This window comes from Oncorhynchus masou, chromosome 6, assembly GCF_036934945.1.
Source record: "Oncorhynchus masou masou isolate Uvic2021 chromosome 6, UVic_Omas_1.1, whole genome shotgun sequence".
Classification (NCBI taxonomy): Eukaryota; Metazoa; Chordata; class Actinopteri; order Salmoniformes; family Salmonidae; genus Oncorhynchus; species Oncorhynchus masou.
The window spans coordinates 6418457-6440415 of NC_088217.1; the positions used below are offsets into that span (position 1 = coordinate 6418457).

Sequence of the window (21959 nt, forward strand, 5' to 3'; positions counted from 1 at the left end):
GTAGTGTTGTCTCTTTATGTAGTGTAGTGTTGTCTCTTTATGTAGTGTAGTGTTGTCTCTTTATGTAGTGTTGTGTTGTCTCTTTATGTAGTGTAGTCTCTTTATGTAGTGTTGTCTCTTTATGTAGTGTAGTGTTGTCTCTTTATGTAGTGTTGTGTCGTCTCTTTATGTAGTGTAGTGTCGTCTCTTTATGTAGTGTAGTGTCGTCTCTTTATGTAGTGTTGTGTCGTCTCTTTATGTAGTGTAGTGTCGTCTCTTTATGTAGTGTAGTGTCGTCTCTTTATGTAGTGTAGTGTAGTCTCTTTATGTAGTGTAGTGTTGTCTCTGTATGTAGTGTAGTGTTGTCTCTGTATGTAGTGTAGTGTTGTCTCTGTATGTAGTGTAGTGTTGTCTCTGTATGTAGTGTAGTGTTGTCTCTGTATGTAGTGTAGTGTTGTCTCTTTGTGTAGTATTGTGCCGTCTCTTTGTGTAGTGTCGTCTCTTTATGTAGTGTAGTGTTGTCTCTGTATGTAGTGTAGTCTCTTTATGTAGTGTTGTCTCTGTATGTAGTGTAGTCTCTTTATGTAGTGTTGTCTCTTTATGTAGTGCAGTGTTGTCTCTTTATGTAGTGTAGTGTTGTCTCTTTATGTAGTGTAGTGTTGTCTCTTTATGTAGTGTTGTGTTGTCTCTTTATGTAGTGTAGTCTCTTTATGTAGTGTTGTCTCTGTATGTAGTGTAGTGTTGTCTCTGTATGTAGTGTAGTGTTGTCTCTGTATGTAGTGTAGTGTTGTCTCTGTATGTAGTGTAGTGTTGTCTCTTTGTGTAGTATTGTGCCGTCTCTTTGTGTAGTGTCGTCTCTTTATGTAGTGTAGTGTTGTCTCTGTATGTAGTGTAGTCTCTTTATGTAGTGTTGTCTCTGTATGTAGTGTAGTCTCTTTATGTAGTGTTGTCTCTTTATGTAGTGCAGTGTTGTCTCTTTATGTAGTGTAGTGTTGTCTCTTTATGTAGTGTAGTGTTGTCTCTTTATGTAGTGTTGTGTTGTCTCTTTATGTAGTGTAGTCTCTTTATGTAGTGTTGTCTCTTTATGTAGTGTAGTGTCGTCTCTTTATGTAGTGTTGTGTCGTCTCTTTATGTAGTGTAGTGTCGTCTCTTTATGTAGTGTAGTGTCGTCTCTTTATGTAGTGTTGTGTCGTCTCTTTATGTAGTGTAGTGTCGTCTCTTTATGTAGTGTAGTGTCGTCTCTTTATGTAGTGTAGTGTAGTCTCTTTATGTAGTGTAGTGTAGTCTCTTTATGTAGTGTTGTCTCTGTATGTAGTGTAGTGTTGTCTCTGTATGTAGTGTAGTGTTGTCTCTGTATGTAGTGTAGTGTTGTCTCTGTATGTAGTGTAGTGTTGTCTCTGTATGTAGTGTAGTGTTGTCTCTGTATGTAGTGTAGTGTTGTCTCTTTATGTAGTGTTGTCTCTTTATGTAGTGTAGTGTTGTCTCTTTGTGTAGTATTGTGTCGTCTCTTTATGTAGTGTAGTGTTGTCTCTTTGTGTAGTATTGTGTCGTCTCTTTATGTAGTGTAGTCTCTTTATGTAGTGTAGTGTAGTCTCTTTATGTAGTGTAGTGTAGTCTCTTTATGTAGTGTAGTGTTGTCTCTTTATGTAGTGTAGTGTAGTCTCTTTATGTAGTGTAGTTTTGTCTCTTTATGTAGTGTAGTGTTGTCTCTTTATGTAGTGTAGTGTTGTCTCTTTATGTAGTGTAGTGTAGTCTCTGTATGTAGTGTAGTGTTGTCTCTGTATGTAGTGTAGTGTTGTCTCTTTATGTAGTGTTGTCTCTGTATGTAGTGTAGTGTTGTCTCTTTATGTAGTGTTGTCTCTGTATGTAGTGTAGTGTTGTCTCTGTATGTAGTGTAGTGTTGTCTCTTTATGTAGTGTAGTGTTGTCTCTTTATGTAGTGTTGTCTCTTTATGTAGTGTAGTGTTGTCTCTTTATGTAGTGTAGTGTTGTCTCTTTATGTAGTGTAGTGTTGTCTCTGTATGTAGTGTAGTGTTGTCTCTTTATGTAGTGTTGTCTCTGTATGTAGTGTAGTGTTGTCTCTTTATGTAGTGTAGTGTTGTCTCTTTATGTAGTGTATTGTTGTCTCTTTATGTAGTGTAGTGTTGTCTCTTTGTGTAGTATTGTGTTGTCTCTTTATGTAGTGTAGTGTTGTCTCTGTGTAGTGTAGTGTTGTCTCTTTGTGTAGTGTTGTCTCTGTGTAGTGTTCTCTCTTTATGTAGTGTAGTGTCGTCTCTTTATGTAGTGTAGTGTTGTCTCTTTATGTAGTGTAGTGTTGTCTCTTTATGTAGTGTAGTGTTGTCTCTTTACGTAGTGTAGTGTAGTCTCTTTATGTAGTGTAGTGTTGTCTCTTTATGTAGTGTAGTGTTGTCTCTATGTAGTGTAGTGTTGTCTCTTTATGTAGTGTAGTGTTGTCTCTTTATGTAGTGTAGTGTTGTCTCTTTATGTAGTGTAGTGTTGTCTCTTTATGTAGTGTAGTGTTGTCTCTTTACGTAGTGCAGTGTTGTCTCTTTACGTAGTGCAGTGTTGTCTCTTTACGTAGTGCAGTGTTGTCTCTTTACGTAGTGCAGTGTTGTCTCTTTACGTAGTGCAGTGTTGTCTCTTTACGTAGTGCAGTGTTGTCTCTTTACGTAGTGCAGTGTTGTCTCTTTACGTAGTGCAGTGTTGTCTCTTTACGTAGTGCAGTGTTGTCTCTTTACGTAGTGCAGTGTTGTCTCTTTACGTAGTGCAGTGTTGTCTCTTTACGTAGTGCAGTGTTGTCTCTTTATGTAGTGTTGTCTCTTTACGTAGTGCAGTGTTGTCTCTTTACGTAGTGCAGTGTTGTCTCTTTACGTAGTGTAGTGTTGTCTCTTTACGTAGTGTAGTGTTGTCTCTTTACGTAGTGTAGTGTTGTCTCTTTACGTAGTGTAGTGTTGTCTCTTTACGTAGTGTAGTGTTGTCTCTTTACGTAGTGTAGTGTTGTCTCTGTATGTAGTGTAGTGTTGTCTCTTTATGTAGTGTAGTGTTGTCTCTTTATGTAGTGTAGTGTTGTCTCTTTATGTAGTGTAGTGTTGTCTCTTTATGTAGTGTAGTGTTGTCTCTTTACGTAGTGTAGTGTTGTCTCTTTATGTAGTGTAGTGTTGTCTCTTTATGTAGTGTAGTGTTGTCTCTTTATGTAGTGTAGTGTTGTCTCTTTATGTAGTGTAGTGTTGTCTCTTTATGTAGTGTAGTGTCGTCTCTTTATGTAGTGTAGTGTCGTCTCTTTATGTAGTGTAGTGTTGTCTCTTTATGTAGTGTAGTGTCGTCTCTTTATGTAGTGTCGTCTCTTTACGTAGTGTAGTGTTGTCTCTTTACGTAGTGTAGTGTTGTCTCTTTACGTAGTGTAGTGTTGTCTCTTTACGTAGTGTAGTGTTGTCTCTTTACGTAGTGTAGTGTTGTCTCTTTACGTAGTGTAGTGGTGTCTCTTTACGTAGTGTAGTGTTGTCTCTTTACGTAGTGTAGTGTTGTCTCTTTACGTAGTGTAGTGTTGTCTCTTTACGTAGTGTAGTGTTGTCTCTTTACGTAGTGTAGTGTTGTCTCTTTACGTAGTGTAGTGTTGTCTCTTTACGTAGTGTAGTGTTGTCTCTTTACGTAGTGTAGTGTTGTCTCTTTACGTAGTGTAGTGTTGTCTCTTTACGTAGTGTAGTGTTGTCTCTTTACGTAGTGTAGTGTTGTCTCTTTACGTAGTGTAGTGTTGTCTCTTTACGTAGTGTAGTGTTGTCTCTTTATGTAGTGTAGTGTTGTCTCTTTATGTAGTGTAGTGTTGTCTCTTTACGTAGTGTTGTGTTGTCTCTTTACGTAGTGTAGTGTTGTCTCTTTACGTAGTGTTGTCTCTTTACGTAGTGTAGTGTTGTCTCTTTACGTAGTGATGTCTCTTTACGCAGTGATGTCTCTTTATGTAGTGTTGTCTCTCTTTATGTAGTGTCGTCTCTTTATGTAGTGTTGTCTCTTTACGTAGTGTTGTCTCTTTACGTAGTGTAGTGTTGTCTCTTTACGTAGTGTAGTGTTGTCGTCTCTTTATGTAGTGTTGTCTCTCTTTATGTAGTGTTGTCTCTTTACGTAGTGATGTCTCTTTATGTAGTGTTGTCTCTTTACGTAGTGATGTCTCTTTTCGTCCTTTATTTGTTTTACATGTTTAATCCCAGCCTCCATCTCCACAGGAGGCCTTTTGCTAGGCCGTCATTGTAAATAACAATTTGTTCTTAATTAACTGACTTGCAAAATAAAAATACAGGCCACAGCCCTTATCTAGTGTCTGACTGTCAAGTTGTTGACAACAACGTTGTTCACAAACAGCTATCTGGCTCGTGTGCTCAAGACAACTGCACCTATCAACATTATACATGTTATACTAGCCATTTATGATACAACAACAACAAAAAAGAAAAGAGAAGGAGCTTCTTCATCTGAACTGTTTTCCATCCAGGTTGAGCATTGCAATGTTAAGGCCAAGACTGTGGACTCTCCTGAGACAAAGGCCCAGCTAGATAACTATCAAAATGTTGTGCCACTCTGGTGAACATCCACATTTCACCTCCAGGCGTAATCTATTGCAGTGGTTCCCAAGCGGTGGGATGACATTGACAATATATATATACACAGAACAAAAATATAAAACACATGTCTCATGAACTGAAATACAAAATCCAATAAAATGTTGCATAATCACAAAAAGCTTATTTCTCTCAAATGTTGTGCACAAATGTGTTTACACTCCTGTTCGTGTGCATTTCTCCTTTACTAAAATAATCCATCCCCCTGACAGTTGTGTCATATCAAGAATGGTTTCAACAGCATAATTACACGGGTGCACCTTGTGCTGGGGACAATACAAGTCCACTTTAAAATGTGTAGTTGTGTCACAACACAATGCCACAGACGTCTCAAGTTGAGGGAGCGCACAATTGGCATGCTGAGTGCAAGAATGTCCACCAGAGCTGTTGCCAAATAATTGAATGCTCATTTCTCTAATATAAGCCAACTTTATTTTTAGAGAATTTGGCAGTACGTCCAACCGGCCTCACAACCGCAGACCACATGTAGCCATGCGAGCCCAGGGCATCCACATCCAGCTTCATCGCCTGTGGGATTCGGAGGAGTATTCATGTCTGTAATAAAGCACTTTTGTGGGGGGAAAAAGTCAATCTGATTGGCTGTGCCTGGCTCCCCAGTGGGTGGGCCTATTGCCCTCCAAATCATGTGAAATCCATAGATAGATTAGGGACTAATGAATATATTTCAATTTACTTATTTCCTTATATGAATTGTATCTTTGAAAGTGTTGCATTTATATTTTTGTTAAGAGTGTGTGTGTGTGTGTATGTTTCAGTATCAAAACATGTTTCCAGTGTAAATTTAAACATCTAAAACCGAATAGATTTGATGTAAAAAGGCCTTGTACATTTTACAATAGCCTATAATCTTTCATCACTTACAATCAACAAAATACAAGCTAGACAATCAGGGGCCCCATTGATTTTGATAAGTTTGAGCATAAGAACACAGCATTGGCCATGTCAAATCGTAATGCAATTAGCTTAAAAACGGTAACGTTTTACTTTCAGTTCCATGGCAGGGTGTCTGGATTTGCATGAGATTAACTTTGAAACTGCTACAGTTTCAATCTGCTGCCAAGATAATATTGTTGATGTATTGCTTGGTCTACTTGTTTTTGCACCCCTCAACCCTTATGGTGGGTCGCAACTCAAAATGCAACTCAATCGGTGGGTCACGAAGCCAAACAGTTTGGGAAGCCCTGATCTATTCAATAGGAAGTTTTATTGTATGTCACCTATTTCTCAAACAATACAATCGATCAAACGCAGAAAAATAAAAACAGAGCTAGCCGAGATTGTCATTACTTAAGACATAGACAACTACAGTAGCTAGCTGGTTAACTTTGACTACTTGTCCCATTTCAAGCCTAGCTAACTAACGTAGTTAGAAACGTCAATATCCCCCTCGGGATGTAAACCCTACCGAAAATATCGTGTTTGAGACATAAACCATCTACATACCTGATTTGAATTCACAGTGTAATGTCGATGATTAATACAGTCATCAATTGAAATCCCACACAGACTCGCAGATTATCTGATTTAGTTAGCTGACGTTCGCTATATTGCCGATTAACTAGTAACGCTAGGCCTTCATTTCATTGTTTTCCAACGACAGAGAAGTAGATAAGAAGAAACACACAATTCGCGTGGGGGTTTCGGTCGGAAACAGTCGACTCGGTTGAAATAAAAATGACATAAAAAGCAATAAAATAATAAAAACGTATTTCGGTAAATTAAAAAACACTTCTTTTAAAAGCTAATTACCCGATCATAAGACCACCTAACAGCAGACCGCTGTGAAGCAAGCCAGAAATACTAAGTACTTCCGTGTCACGGATTCTTGTTCTGCGGTAGGGTTCATCGGCAGTTGCTATGTAGCGTTATGGTGCACTTACCGCCACCTACTGTACTGGAGTGTGGGCCAGAGACCAGGACAAACTAAATCCTACCTGCCAGCCCCGTTGCTCTCAAAAAAGAAAAAATATGTCAGACTATATCTAATGACGTTCTACTCAATATACTCTTTAAAATAATTTCCTGTATGCCCTTCTCCCTCATACTAGATGTCAGCCTCTCTCTTTCCCTCTGATAATGGCCACACTGTAGCAGTACATGCTCCACGGTCTCTGTTTCCTGGTAAAAATCACACTTTCCTGTTGGATGCTTTCCCATCACATTTAAGGTCTTATTCAACCGGCTGTGTCCCACCCTTAATCTACTGTCTGTGTCCCACCCTTAATCTACTGGCTGTGTCCCACCCTTAATCTACTGTCTGTGTCCCACCCTTAATCTACTGGCTGTGTCCCACCCTTAATCTACTGTCTGTGTCCCACCCTTAATCTACTGGCTGTGTCCCACCCTTAATCTACTGGCTGTGTCCCACCCTTAATCTACCGGCTGTGTCCCACCCTTAATCTACCGGCTGTGTCCAACCCTTAATCTACTGTCTGTGTCCCACCCTTAATCTACTGGCTGTGTCCCACCCTTAATCTACTGGCTGTGTCCCACCCTTAATCTACCGGCTGTGTCCAACCCTTAATCTACTGTCTGTGTCCCACCCTTAATCTACAGGCTGTGTCCCACCCTTAATCTACTGGCTGTGTCCCACCCTTAATCTACTGGCTGTGTCCCACCCTTAATCTACTGGCTGTGTCCCACCCTTAATCTACCGGCTGTGTCCCACCCTTAATCTACCGGCTGTGTCCCACCCTTAATCTACCGGCTGTGTCCCACCCTTAATCTACCGGCTGTGTCCCACCCTTAATCTACCGGCTGTGTCCCACCCTTAATCTACTGTCTGTGTCCCACCCTTAATCTACCGGCTGTGTCCCACCCTTAATCTACTGTCTGTGTCCCACCCTTAATCTACCGGCTGTGTCCCACCCTTAATCTACTGGCTGTGTCCCACCCTTAATCTACTGTCTGTGTCCCACCCTTAATCTACTGTCTGTGTCCCACCCTTAATCTACTGGCTGTGTCCCACCCTTAATCTACTGTCTGTGTCCCACCCTTAATCTACTGTCTGTGTCCCCCCTTAATCTACTGTCTGTGTCCCACCCTTAATCTACTGGCTGTGTCCCACCCTTAATCTACTGTCTGTGTCCCACCCTTAATCTACTGTCTGTGTCCCACCCTTAATCTACTGGCTGTGTCCCACCCTTAATCTACTGTCTGTGTCCCACCCTTAATCTACTGTCTGTGTCCCACCCTTAATCTACTGGCTGTGTCCCACCCTTAATCTACTGTCTGTGTCCCACCCTTAATCTACTGTCTGTGTCCCCCCCTTAATCTACTGTCTGTGTCCCACCCTTAATCTACTGGCTGTGTCCCACCCTTAATCTACTGTCTGTGTCCCACCCTTAATCTACTGTCTGTGTCCCACCCTTAATCTACTGGCTGTGTCCCACCCTTAATCTACTGTCTGTGTCCCACCCTTAATCTACCGGCTGTGTCCCAGATAAATGGTGCATCCAACACATAATTTACATCCTCCCTCCCATCCATCACTCCAGGATGCCCCTCTCTCATTCCCTCCCTCCCATCCATCACTCCAGGATGCCCCTCTCTCATTCCCTCCCTCCCATTCATCACTCCAGGATGCCCTTCTCTCATTCCCTCCCTCCCTCCCATTCATCACTCCAGGATGCCCCTCTCTCATTCCCTCCCTCCCATCCATCACTCCAGGATGCCCCTCTCTCATTCCCTCCCTCCCATTCATCACTCCAGGATGCCCCTCTCTCATTCCCTCCCTCCCATCCATCACTCCAGGATGCCCCTCTCTCATTCCCTCCCTCCCATCCATCACTCCAGGATGCCCCTCTCTCATTCCCTCCCTCCCATCCATCACTCCAGGATGCCCCTCTCTCATTCCCTCCCTCCCATCCATCACTCCAGGATGCCCCTCTCTCATTCCCTCTCTCCCATCCATCACTCCAGGATGCCCCTCTCTCATTCCCTCTCTCCCATCCATCACTCCAGGATGCCCTTCTCTCATTCCCTCCCTCCCATCCATCACTCCAGGATGCCCTTCTCTCATTCCCTCTCTCCCATTCATCACTCCAGGATGCCCTTCTCTCATTCCCTCTCTCCCATCCATCACTCCAGGATGCCCTTCTCTCATTCCCTCTCTCCCATTCATCACTCCAGGATGCCCTTCTCTCATTCCCTCTCTCCCATCCATCACTCCAGGATGCCCCTCTCTCATTCCCTCTCTCCCATCCATCACTCCAGGATGCCCCTCTCTCATTCCCTCTCTCCCATCCATCACTCCAGGATGCCCTTCTCTCATTCCCTCCCTCCCATCCATCACTCCAGGATGCCCTTCTCTCATTCCCTCTCTCCCATTCATCACTCCAGGATGCCCTTCTCTCATTCCCTCTCTCCCATCCATCACTCCAGGATGCCCCTCTCTCATTCCCTCTCTCCCATCCATCACTCCAGGATGCCCTTCTCTCATTCCCTCCCTCCCATCCATCACTCCAGGATGCCCCTCTCTCATTCCCTCTCTCCCATCCATCACTCCAGGATGCCCCTCTCTCATTCCCTCTCTCCCATCCATCACTCCAGGATGCCCCTCTCTCGTTCCCTCCCTCCCATCCATCACTCCAGGATGCCCCTCTCTCATTCCCTCTCTCCCATCCATCACTCCAGGATGCCCTTCTCTCATTCCCTCTCTCCCATTCATCACTCCAGGATGCCCCTCTCTCATTCCCTCCCTCCCTCCCATCCATCACTCCAGGATGCCCCTCTCTCATTCCCTCTCTCCCATTCATCACTCCAGGATGCCCCTCTCTCATTCCCTCCCTCCCTCCCATCCATCACTCCAGGATGCCCCTCTCTCATTCCCTCCCTCCCATCCATCACTCCAGGATGCCCCTCTCTCATTCCCTCCCTCCCATCCATCACTCCAGGATGCCTCTCTCTCATTCCCTCCCTCCCATCCATCACTCCAGGATGCCTCTCTCTCATTCCCTCCCTCCCATCCATCACTCCAGGATGCCCCTCTCTCATTCCCTCTCTCCCATCCATCACTCCAGGATGCCCTTCTCTCATTCCCTCCCTCCCATCCATCACTCCAGGATGCCCCTCTCTCATTCCCTCTCTCCCATTCATCACTCCAGGATGCCTCTCTCTCATTCCCTCCCTCCCATCCATCACTCCAGGATGCCCCTCTCTCATTCCCTCTCTCCCATCCATCACTCCAGGATGCCCTTCTCTCATTCCCTCCCTCCCATCCATCACTCCAGGATGCCCCTCTCTCATTCCCTCTCTCCCATTCATCACTCCAGGATGCCCTTCTCTCATTCCCTCCCTCCCATCCATCACTCCAGGATGCCCCTCTCTCATTCCCTCCCTCCCATCCATCACTCCAGGATGCCCTTCTCTCATTCCCTCCCTCCCATCCATCACTCCAGGATGCCCCTCTCTCATTCCCTCTCTCCCATCCATCACTCCAGGATGCCCCTCTCTCATTCCCTCTCTCCCATTCATCACTCCATGATGCCCCTCTCTCATTCCCTCTCTCCCATTCATCACTCCAGGATGCCCCTCTCTCATTCCCTCCCTCCCATCCATCACTCCAGGATGCCTCTCTCTCATTCCCTCTCTCCCATCCATCACTCCAGGATGCCCCTCTCTCATTCCCTCCCTCCCATCCATCACTCCAGGATGCCCCTCTCTCATTCCCTCTCTCCCATTCATCACTCCAGGATGCCCCTCTCTCATTCCCTCCCTCCCATCCATCACTCCAGGATGCCCCTCTCTCATTCCCTCCCTCCCATCCATCACTCCAGGATGCCCCTCTCTCATTCCCTCCCTCCCATTCATCACTCCAGGATGCCCCTCTCTCATTCCCTCCCTCCCATTCATCACTCCAGGATGCCCCTCTCTCATTCCCTCCCTCCCATTCATCACTCCAGGATGCCCCTCTCTCATTCCCTCCCTCCCTCCCATCCATCACTCCAGGATGCCCCTCTCTCATTCCCTCCCTCCCATCCATCACTCCAGGATGCCCCTCTCTCATTCCCTCTCTCCCATTCATCACTCCAGGATGCCCCTCTCTCATTCCCTCCCTCCCATTCATCACTCCAGGATGCCCCTCTCTCATTCCCTCCCTCCCATCCATCACTCCAGGATGCCCCTCTCTCATTCCCTCCCTCCCATCCATCACTCCAGGATGCCCCTCTCTCATTCCCTCCCTCCCATCCATCACTCCAGGATGCCCCTCTCTCATTCCCTCCCTCCCATCCATCACTCCAGGATGCCCCTCTCTCGTTCCCTCCCTCCCCCTCCGCCCCTCCTCTGACAAATTTGCTGAGCTATGCACTTCAACAAACGCTTTGGCCATCATCTCTGCCTTCTCTTCATCTGCTACTGTCATATCCTTCTACCTCGTCAACACTGGATAATCCCACTCCCTTCTGACCCCACACATCCTCTTAATCATCCTGGTGTCGCCCTTCCAATGGTGTCACAGAATCGACGCCAACATGACCTCTTTGCCTGATGGATAGTTCTCCTCACCAGGGCCTGTTTATACTGAATCAGACTGAGGGATAGTTCTCCTCACCAGGGCCTGTTTATACTGAATGAGACTGAGGGATAGTTCTCCTCACCAGGGCCTGTTTATACTGAATCAGACTGACGGATAGTTCTCCTCACCAAGGCCTGTTGATAGTGAACCAGACTGAGGGATAGTTCTCCTCACCAGGGCCTGTTTATACTGAATCAGACTGAGGGATAGTTCTCCTCACCAGGGCCTGTTTATACTGAATCAGACTGAGGGATAGTTCTCCTCACCAGGGCCTGTTTATACTGAATCAGACTGAGGGATAGTTCTCCTCACCAGGGCCTGTTGATACTGAATCAGACTGAGGGATAGTTCTCCTCACCAGGGCCTGTTGATACTGAACCAGACTGAGGGATAGTTCTCCTCACCAGGGCCTGTTTATACTGAATCAGACTGAGGGATAGTTCTCCTCACCAGGGCCTGTTTATACTGAATCAGACTGAGGGATAGTTCTCCTCACCAGGGCCTGTTGATACTGAACCAGACTGAGGGATAGTTCTCCTCACCAGGGCCTGTCTATACTGAATCAGACTGATGTGATTCTAATTTTTTTTTTAAGAGATTCTAAATAAATAAAGAGATTCTAAATAAAAAAAGAGATTCTAAATAAATAAAGAGATTCTAAATAAATAAAGAGATTCTAAATAAAAAAAGAGATTCTAAATAAATAGAGATTCAAAATAACTAAAGAGATTCTAAATAAATAAAGAGATTCTAAATAAATAAAGAGATTCTAAATAAATAAAGAGATTCTAAATTTAAAAAAAGCCTAAAAAAACCTATAGAATGGATGGAGTGGGCTTCCTCACTCCATCCACCACGCGGGTCGGTCGGTGTACACCAACCGCTTGATCCAACTCATCACATACGCACCTGCTTGTAGAACATCTCATTCTAAAACCATTGGCATTAATATGGAGTTGGTCCCCCCTTTTGCTGCTATAACAGCCTCCACTCTTCTGGGAAGGATTTCCACTAGATTTTGGAACATTGCTGCGCGGACTTGCTTCCATTCAGCCACAAGAGCATTAGTGAGGTCGGGTACTGATGTTGGGCAATTAGGCCTGGTTCGCAGTCGCTATTCCAATTCATCCCAAAGGTGTACGGCGGGGTTGAGGTCAGGGTTCTGTGCAGGGCAGCCAAGTTCTTCCACACCGATCTTGCCAAACTATTTCTGGATGGACCTCGCTTTGTGCACGGGGGCATTGTCATGCTGAAACAGGAAAGAGCCTTCCCCAAACTGTTGCCAAAAAGTTGAAAGCACAGAATTGTCTATAATGTTATTGTATGATATAGGTTAAGATGTCCCTTCACTGGAACTAAGGGGCCCGAACCATGAAAAACAGCCCCAGACCATTATTCCTCCTCCACCAAACTTTACAGTTGGCACTTTGCATTCGGGCAGGAAGTGTTCTCCTAGCATCCGCCAAACCCAGTTTCATCCATCAGACTGATTACAGTGGAGAATGCTGAAGAAAATAAGGTAAATTAAATGGTAGTGGAATCTTGTCAATCCAAACCTAGTTCTGATAATTTTTTGTAAGGTTTTTTTGGATTGATGTTGTTACCTGGGAGATGTGAAGTCTCTCTGCGTTGGATGAGGTGGCATCAATGAGAGTAACACAAAAAATATATTTAAAAAAATAAGCCCAATTCTCGTATCTATGGAACAGAAGGAGCGTGATCTGCGCCTCGAGGATATCGAATTGGAATGTGTCGTGTTGGTGCTCTGTTCTGAACACCCCCACTTGGACAAGATGGTATGCCCCCCAGCAGCCAGACTTAGAGAAGGCAGCATTCTGGTCCTTTACACCAGACAGGCCCGGCTTTGACTCAGTACCAGTATCACCGTTGTACATTCTCAGCCAAGTATGACTCAGACATTCATCTAGAGGTTCAACCAAGAGCCATAACTTCTTAAACGGCTCACTGGATGAAAGTCAACAAATGGCTCAGTTCAGTTAACTGTGGCTGGTGGAGAGCCCACCTCCTATATGTCTAGACTGGACTGCAATTCAACACTTCACACATTCATGTGCGTCGGCTGGAGGGGTGTAAAGCTCGCCGCCAATGGAGTCTGGAGCAGTGGAAATGCGTTCTTTGGAGTGATGAATCACGCTTCACCATCTGACAGTCTGACGGATGAAACTGGGTTTGGCGGATGCCAGACTCATTTGCAAATTCCTGTCATCCGCTTTCGCCATTTTCTCCCTCCAACCAAAGATTTTCAGAACTAATCCATTGTGCCCCATTGTCTTTAAGAAAGTCTGTAACTTGAGCATCAAGGATGATCAATCAATCAAGATAAAAAAAACAGATCTCAGAATTGTAAAACCTCTTCTATTTTCAGTCATAGATAGTAGTTTAGTTAGCTACAGTGCATTCAGAAACTATTCAGACCCCTTCCATTTTTCCACATTTTGTTACATTACAGCTTTATTATAAAATGTATTAAATAAAAACAAATCAATCTACTCACAATACCCCATAATGACATCATAATACCCCATCATGACATCATAATACCCCATCATGACATCACAATACCCCATCAAGACTTCACAATACCCCATTATGGCATCACAATACCCCATCATGACATCATAATAGCCCATCATGACATCACAATACCCCATCATGGCATCATAATACCCCATCATGACATCACAATACCCCATCATGACATCATAATACCCCATCATGACATCACAATACCCCATCATGGCATCATAATACCCCATCATGACATCACAATACCCCATCATGACATCATAATACCCCATCATTACATCACAATACCCCATCATGACATCATAATACCCCATCATGACATCACAATACCCCATCATGGCATCATAATACCCCATCATGACATCACAATACCCCATCATGACATCATAATACCCCATAATGACATCATAATACCCCATCATGACATCATAATACCCCATCATGGCATCATAATACCCCATAATGACATCATAATACCCCATCATGACATCATAATACCCCATCATGACATCACAATACCCCATCAAGACTTCACAATACCCCATCATGACATCACAATACCCCATCATGACATCATTATACCCCATAATGACATCACAATACCCCATCATGACATCATAATACCCCATCAAGACATCATAATAACCCATCAAGACATCATAATACCCCATAATGAAAACGAGATGGTGAGATAAGACACATTGTGTCATTCAATTGACTGTCACAGCCCCACATTTAGTTTATTTAGTAAATATTTTCTTAACTCCATTTCTTGAACTACATTGTTTGTTAAGGGGCTTGTAAGTAAGCATTTCACCGGAAGGTCTACTACACCTGTTGTATCGGGTGCATGTGACAAATAGGATTTGATTTGATAAGAAGTATGTGATGGTGAGTTGAGAAGACAATCAGAAATCCTGCCATAGCCCCCCCCCCCCCCCCAAAAAAAAAGTCAACTTGGCACTTAATTACCACATTTTTTCACATGGTTGAAGTCACGAGAATTTTCAGATATCAAAATGGGGCCGTAGGACAAAAAAGTTTGGGAGCCCTTGCAACATTGTCTACCTGTGCGTTTAAGCCACTGCGAAGGTGAGATTATTTTTTTTTTCTTATTTCATAAGGGGCGGTTTCTCGCCTCCTCCACTCTCAGGTGACACAGGTTAGTTCCATGGAAGTCCAAAAACACTTTTATCCCTCTTCTACAGAATTGTCAACACTTGTGGAGAATTCACGCCATGTTTTCTTTCTTCCAGGAAATGCTTTGATGGAATCCTCTTTGTCAGGACCTTGCAGAGACATTTAGGAAACAGGTATTCATGTCTAAAAACGACACACATGTCCAGTTTTTGGTCACCGATATCTAAAATAGATCAATCTTATTTTGTAGGGGTATTTTCACTGGAGGAGGGTAGCACTTCTAGACGCCTATCTGTGCACGTGTCTTGTCATTGTAGTGGTTTTAACTAGAGTCGATGTCCGCGTCCAGTTGGAAATCTAATTGGCATTATGAAAAAAATCCCCATAAAAATCAGTCTGTTTAAACGAGAGAGAGATTCTGATTTTGGAAAGAGTGAGAGGAAACGCCAATCAGATGTTTCACATTTATTCATACGGTGAAATATCTGGCTCATTGTTCTGTCTGTGCACCAACCGTCTGTCATCACCTTTAGGTTTCCCCCTTTCACTTTCCCTTCTCAAGAATCAGCTGTTTCTCCTGCATCTCCGGTCCGGGGTCACGGATTTATGTAATCCTTCAGAATAAAAGTCCCGTATATTTTGTAAATTAATAATTAGGGCGAAAATTATGAAAATGTGCACAATTATCGCAGAAGGTTCCTGACTGTTTTTTTTTTTTTTTTACCGAACAAACGACGTCCTTTTTAAACCCTCAATTCTCTATACCTTTATAACAGTGAGAGCTGTCGCACGATGAATGCAAGCTTTCTAACCCCAGTGGCTTAACAATGACATGACAGTGAATGTAACGTAATTATATGATATTGTTGCGAATTACAACACACTTACAGGGATACAATAACATTTGCTTATTTTGCTGTTACTACAATAATAGTTCCTCAAACCAGAGGGAGAGGGAGTGTTGAATTTATTATGGATTTATTATGGATAAATGAATAAACAATATCCCCATTTTAAATAGAATTGTATCGAGGTAAACTTATACTTATACTGTTTTATAAGTGATTGACAAAATGAGTTCATAAGAAGGGATTGTGTGACAGGACAAGGAGTAATAAAACGTTAATGAACACCATTCCAACTAGGCGCCAACAAATGTGTTGTGGACTGTGTAAACACATAAGGTCATTAGCCTATGGTTGACCCAACTGAAACTTAGCTCTGGGGTTTTTAGATAAGGCAGTGAGTGCATTCCTAGGTTCTCTTTTAATTATAAATGTCAGTTCAGTGGTGATCGATAATGTTGATGGGTCAAAAGTTATCTGGGAGTGTGTTAGTAAGTTAGAATGAACTAGAATTTTCACCTTACTTTGTCCCGGTCGAGAGGAGGTGATTCTGTTAAAGCAGTAAAATGACGTCATGATCTGTATATAAACTGATGCATGTGTTTGAGTGGTAGCGCGCTCCGAGAATAAATTCTATTACCTATTATGTAAAGACTGGTCTGCGTCTATTTTATGCAAACAAGAAATCTTACAAATTCTCATAAAATAGATTAAGGGCTTTCAATTGATGAAAGCACATTGGCATAATTAAATTATACTAACAGGGAGAGAGAGAGAACTGATTGCACCAGAGAGTGATTTCACAACTAGAAGAGAGTTATTTTAAAGCAGATTAATTTATTTTACAATGATAGCAATAAATATCACTTGAGTACAAAAAACATGCACTTCAGACATAAAGGGACAATCATATTACAGGGTTCATTTGAAAAAAGAAACACGAGTTCTTAAAATAGCTACATGTAGTAGTCCAGGACAGGAAGCAGCAGTTGGGATACCAATGTTTTTCTTTTTCAGTATTTATTTTTATATTTTATACAATATACTGTCTACAATCTTTATAATAAAAACAAATATGTAAACTTTATTTTAACACGGTGACATCATCTATCAAAACACAACCAAGACCTTAATTTCTTCCCTTCTTTTAGTGCTCTCTGACCATTTTGTCTCACTCTCCTCCAGAAACTCTGGAGCTTGATCCTCACACCAGAATGCCCCAATGAAGAGCTAGAAGAGAGGACCAGAGCAGAAAGAGGGAGAGAATTACAATCTAGTGATGTTTAACAGACTCTTGAAATACCTCCTATCCTGAGCATCAACCCAATAACAAAACTAATACGATCATCATAAGTGACACCAAAAGTAAAACTATCACAGTACGACAAAAAACAAGATTCAGAGAGAGAGCGAGAGAGAGAGAGAAGATTGAGTTAGACAGAGAGAGAGACTGGAGGAAGATCAGACATCAACAGACATCCATTAACAGAGACCAGAGGAAGGTTTCAAGAAGTTTCTAAATCCATCTACATAGCAGCTATCCATCCATCCACCCATCTTAGCCTGGAGTACTCACCATTTGTACTGTGTGGAGGTCTGTGTCTGTCTGTTATCTCCTATCCATGCCTCCATCTCCTCCTCTTCCTCCTGTCTGTCTGCTATCTGGTCCCAGATCTCAGTATTGACAACCAGAGAACCAGAAAAGGGTAGGCTGACCTGGCAACAGGTGATCCAGCGACACAGAGGGCAGCACGCGGTCAGGATGCCACTCTGGATCCTGGAGATTGCCTCCAAGCACGGCCCACAGAAGGTGTGTTCGCAGTGGAGCACCCGAGGTATTTTCTCCCTGCGAGAATAGGGTTGGAAGCAGACGCAACAATTCATGTCTTCACTCATCAGACCCATGGCTGGTTGGCTGGGGTGTGGATAGACGGATGGACAGCTGGAGCACAGGAGGGACTCTGGATGGAGAGCAGTGTCTGGGTAGGAAGATGTGGGGTTTAAATGCTGGTCTCAGGTCATTTTTCCACTTTGTGGTTTATTAAGGTCCTGGTTTGGATTTGACGATGGTGAGCTGATCCTAGATCTGTCCTTTGGATCAGGAAGCTGCAATAGACATCAGGATGTTTAAATTACTTCAATCACTGACACTATAGACACATATCTAATGATTTCTCTCAAATCAACAGTCTGGCAGGTTTTTCTGAGAAGACGTGAATACATTTTTTTTTTTTAACATCACACAACTCTTAATAACATCCATAGTTATCACACATAGACAATATGTTTTCCTTTCATCATTATCAATAAGAGGAAAGATTTTACTTACTTGGGAGGTTTACAGCCCAGGAACCAAGTATTCGATGCCTAAACTTTATCTGTGAATGTGTGTGAGAGAGAAAAGTCTTGTAATATTGTCTGCCTGTATGTGCTCTCCTTTTAAGCCACTGGGGAGGAGACAAAAATGATTGTTTCATAAGGGGCGGTCTGTCGCCTCCTCCACTCTCAGGTGACACAGGTTAGTTCCATGGAAGTCCAAAAACTCTTTTATCCCTCTTCTACAGAATTGTCAACACTTGTGGAGAATTCACGCCATGTTTTCTTTCTTCCAGGAAATGCTTTGATGGAATCCTCTTTGTCAGGACCTTGCAGAGACATTTAGGAAACAGGTATTCATGTCTAAAAACGACACACATGTCCCGTTTTTGGTCACCGATATCTAAAATAGATCAATCTTATTTTGTAGGGGTATTTTCACTGGAGGAGGGTAGCACTTCTGTGCACGTGCCTTGTCATTGAAGGGGTTTTAACTAGAGTCGATGTCTGCTCATTACGCCAATCCAATTAGCATAATAAATGAATTCCCCATTTAAAAAAAAGATATGTCTGTTTAAGTTGAAGAGAGCTGCTGTTGTTTTGTTGCATGGGCTGCGTGTCAATCTACTGTATCTGCTGATGTCGGCGTTCCGTACCTGGTAGAGCAACAGAGGTGTGAGTCAGACCAGGAAGTATCCCGAAAAATCGATATAGTCTCACTAAAAAAATCTGTAGCATTTGAACGGTTTGGTATACAAATGATTACCTAACCCTTCTATGGAAAGATGAGACTCTCACAATCAGTTGGGGGTAATGCATTTACAAAGTAACAGCTGAGAGTACTCAAATAACACGTTCGTTTTTCAAATATCAAGACGCACCTTCAGATCAAGCATCTCCACAAGACTGGTGGAGAAAGACCCACGTCAGCTGATTCCCTTCAATGCAGAGGATGACGGTTCTGCTCTAAAACAGCAAAAGCGAGATTTCTGTGCAGCTCTACCAGAGAGTACTAAATGAGCCTGTATGACGCCTCTTTGATGATTCTAAGAAATTCATTTTGATTGCATGCCGTTTATTTCAATGCATTATTTTTGGGGGGTTTATCAACGTTTTCACATTCGTGGTCAACAGTTTAATGGGTAGGTTATTTTTATTTTTATTTTCGATATTTCAAATCGGGCTTGTTGTGACTTCATAGCCTGCTTTTAGTGGCTTTAGTATGTATATTTAGTTTCATAAAGCTTCCTAAATGTTGGTTTTGATTCACGGACAACGTTCCTTTGATGTGTTGGATTTATGAAGAAAGAATGAGACATTTAGACATTCAGATATTCAGACATTCATCAGACATTTCGATAGTTTAATATGGAATTTCGTTTGAACAATTAAGGCCATTATTTATACATAATTCTTTATTATCATAACGTGTAAACATTTGTCCTCCATCACGCATTGTTTGTGGAACAGTTAGGCTACATTTCAATACAGACTGCTGAACTACAAAGGCATCTTATTTTTGGCAATAAACAGTCTAAAGCCATATCTAGGGATCATTTAGCAATTTGAATTTGAATTGTAAGACCCCTGGAAATATCAAAAATATATACACGTGCGCAAAGCTGTCGTCAAGGCAAAGGGTGTCTACTTGAAGAATCTCAAAGATAAAAATAGATTTGGATTTGTTTTAACACTTTTTTGGGGGGGTTACTACACGATTCCATATGTGCTATTTCATAGTTTTAATGTCTTCACTATTATTCTACAATGTAGAAATGAGTAAAGAAAGAAAGAAAGAAAAACCCTGTAATGAGTAGATGTGACCAAACTTTTGACTGGTACTGTATATTGTTATATAGTCTCAACATGTTATATATAGTCTCTCTCAACATGTTATATATAGTCTCTCTCTACATGTTATATAGTCTCTCTCTTCATGTTATATAGTCTCTCTCAACATGTTATATATAGTCTCTCTCTACATGTTATATATAGTCTCTCTCTACATGTTATATAGTCTCTCTCTACATGTTATATATAGTCTCTCTCTACATGTTATATATAGTCTCTCTCTACATGTTATATAGTCTCTCTCTACATGTTATATAGTCTCTCTCAACATGTTATATATAGTCTCTCTCTACATGTTATATAGTCTCTCTCTACATGTTATATATAGTCTCTCTCTACATGTTATATATAGTCTCTCTCAACATGTTATATAGTCTCTCTCTACATGTTATATATAGTCTCTCTCTACATGTTATATAGTCTCTCTCAACATGTTATATAGTCTCTCTCTACATGTTATATAATCTCTCTACATGTTATACAGTGCCTTGAAAGTATTCGGCCCCCTAGAACTTTGCGACCCTTTGCCACATTTCAGGCTTCTAACATAAAGATATAAAACTGTATTTCTTTGTGAAGAATCAACAACAAGTGGGACACAATCATGAAGTGGAACGACATTTATTGGATATTTCAAACTCTTTTAACAAATCAAAAACTGAAAAATTGGGCATGCAAAATTATTCAGCCCCTTTACTTTCAGTGCAGCAAACTCTCTCCAGAAGTTCAGTGAGGATCTCTGAATGATCCAATGTTGACCTAAATGACTAATGATGATAAATACAATCCACCTGTGTGTAATCAAGTCTCCGTATAAATGCACCTGCACTGTGATAGTCTCAGAGGTCCGTTAAAAGCGCAGAGAGCATCATGAAGAACAAGGATATATATAGTCTCTCTCTACATGTTATATATAGTCTCTCTACATGTTATATAGTCTCTCTCAACATGTTATATAGTCTCTCTCTACATGTTATATAGTCTCTACATGTTATATAGTCTCTCTCTACATGTAATATATAGTCTCTCTCTACATGTAATATATAGTCTCTCTCTACATGTAATATATAGTCTCTCTCTACATGTTATATAGTCTCTCTCTACATGTTATATAGTCTCTCTCTACATGTTATATAGTCTCTCTCTACATGTAATATATAGTCTCTCTCTACATGTAATATATAGTCTCTCTCTACATGTAATATATAGTCTCTCTCTACATGTTATATAGTCTCTCTCTACATGTTATATAGTCTCTCTCTACATGTTATATAGTCTCTCTCTACATGTTATATAGTCTCTCTCTACATGTTATATAGTCTCTCTCTACATGTTATATAGTCTCTCTCTACATGTAATATATAGTCTCTCTCTACATGTAATATATAGTCTCTCTCTACATGTTATATAGTCTCTCTCTACATGTTATATAGTCTCTCTCTACATGTTATATAGTCTCTCTCTACATGTTATATAGTCTCTCTCTACATGTTATATAGTCTCTCTCTACATGTTATATAGTCTCTCTCTACATGTTATATAGTCTCTCTCTACATGTAATATATAGTCTCTCTCTACATGTTATATAGTCTCTCTCTACATGTTATATAGTCTCTCTCTACATGTTATATAGTCTCTCTCTACATGTTATATAGTCTCTCTCTACATGTTATATAGTCTCTCTCTACATGTTATATAGTCTCTCTCTACATGTAATATATAGTCTCTCTCTACATGTTATATAGTCTCTCTCTGCATGTTATATAGTCTCTCTCTCTACAGTTTTTGTTATTGATGTGTTGTGTTGCTTGCATCATACCTTGTTTGAAGAAGTCTGTTACAGATGTGGTACAGGCTTCAGGTATGATGCCTTTGCTTGATGCTCCTGAAGGAGATGCAGATACGGAATCTAACTTCCGGAGACAGATGGGGCTGACTGAGGATGACCCCTGGTTTGCTGTGGGTGAGGTCGTGGAATGATAACTTCTTAAATACATAACGTGTACGATATAACTTGTCCTCTCTTATGTGAAGGTTTAGAGTCCCTGGGTGGCAAGGAGCCCACCTGGTACAGGATAGGAGTAGCTGAGAGGACCAGATGGTTTATAATAATGCTCTGCTTTACTCTATTTTC

The 21959-nt window shown here is 42.0% G+C and overlaps 1 protein-coding gene and 2 long non-coding RNA genes across 6 annotated transcripts in view; 1 reads left to right on the plus strand and 2 right to left on the minus strand.

Annotated features, from left to right (window-relative positions):
• LOC135541308 (homeodomain-interacting protein kinase 1-like) overlaps positions 1-6388 on the minus strand; it is a 68801-nt gene extending 62413 nt beyond the window's left edge. For all 4 annotated transcript variants that reach the window (XM_064967459.1, XM_064967458.1, XM_064967457.1 and 1 more), the window contains exon 1: positions 6053-6388. The gene's annotated coding sequence lies outside the window, so the exon portion shown is untranslated. The remainder of the gene's footprint in view (positions 1-6052) is intronic.
• An 8417-nt stretch (positions 6389-14805) lies between these two features.
• On the plus strand, positions 14806-18353 carry LOC135541316 (uncharacterized). Its single transcript, XR_010455958.1, has 5 exons — positions 14806-14835; positions 14930-14986; positions 16844-17641; positions 18103-18176; positions 18271-18353. It is a non-coding gene; the product is annotated as an uncharacterized LOC135541316 (long non-coding RNA).
• Positions 16482-18290, minus strand: LOC135541315 (uncharacterized). Its single transcript, XR_010455957.1, has 3 exons — positions 17988-18290; positions 17235-17764; positions 16482-16888 (listed from the first exon to the last, which is right to left on the minus strand). It is a non-coding gene; the product is annotated as an uncharacterized LOC135541315 (long non-coding RNA).
• Positions 18354-21959: the final 3606 nt, after the last annotated feature.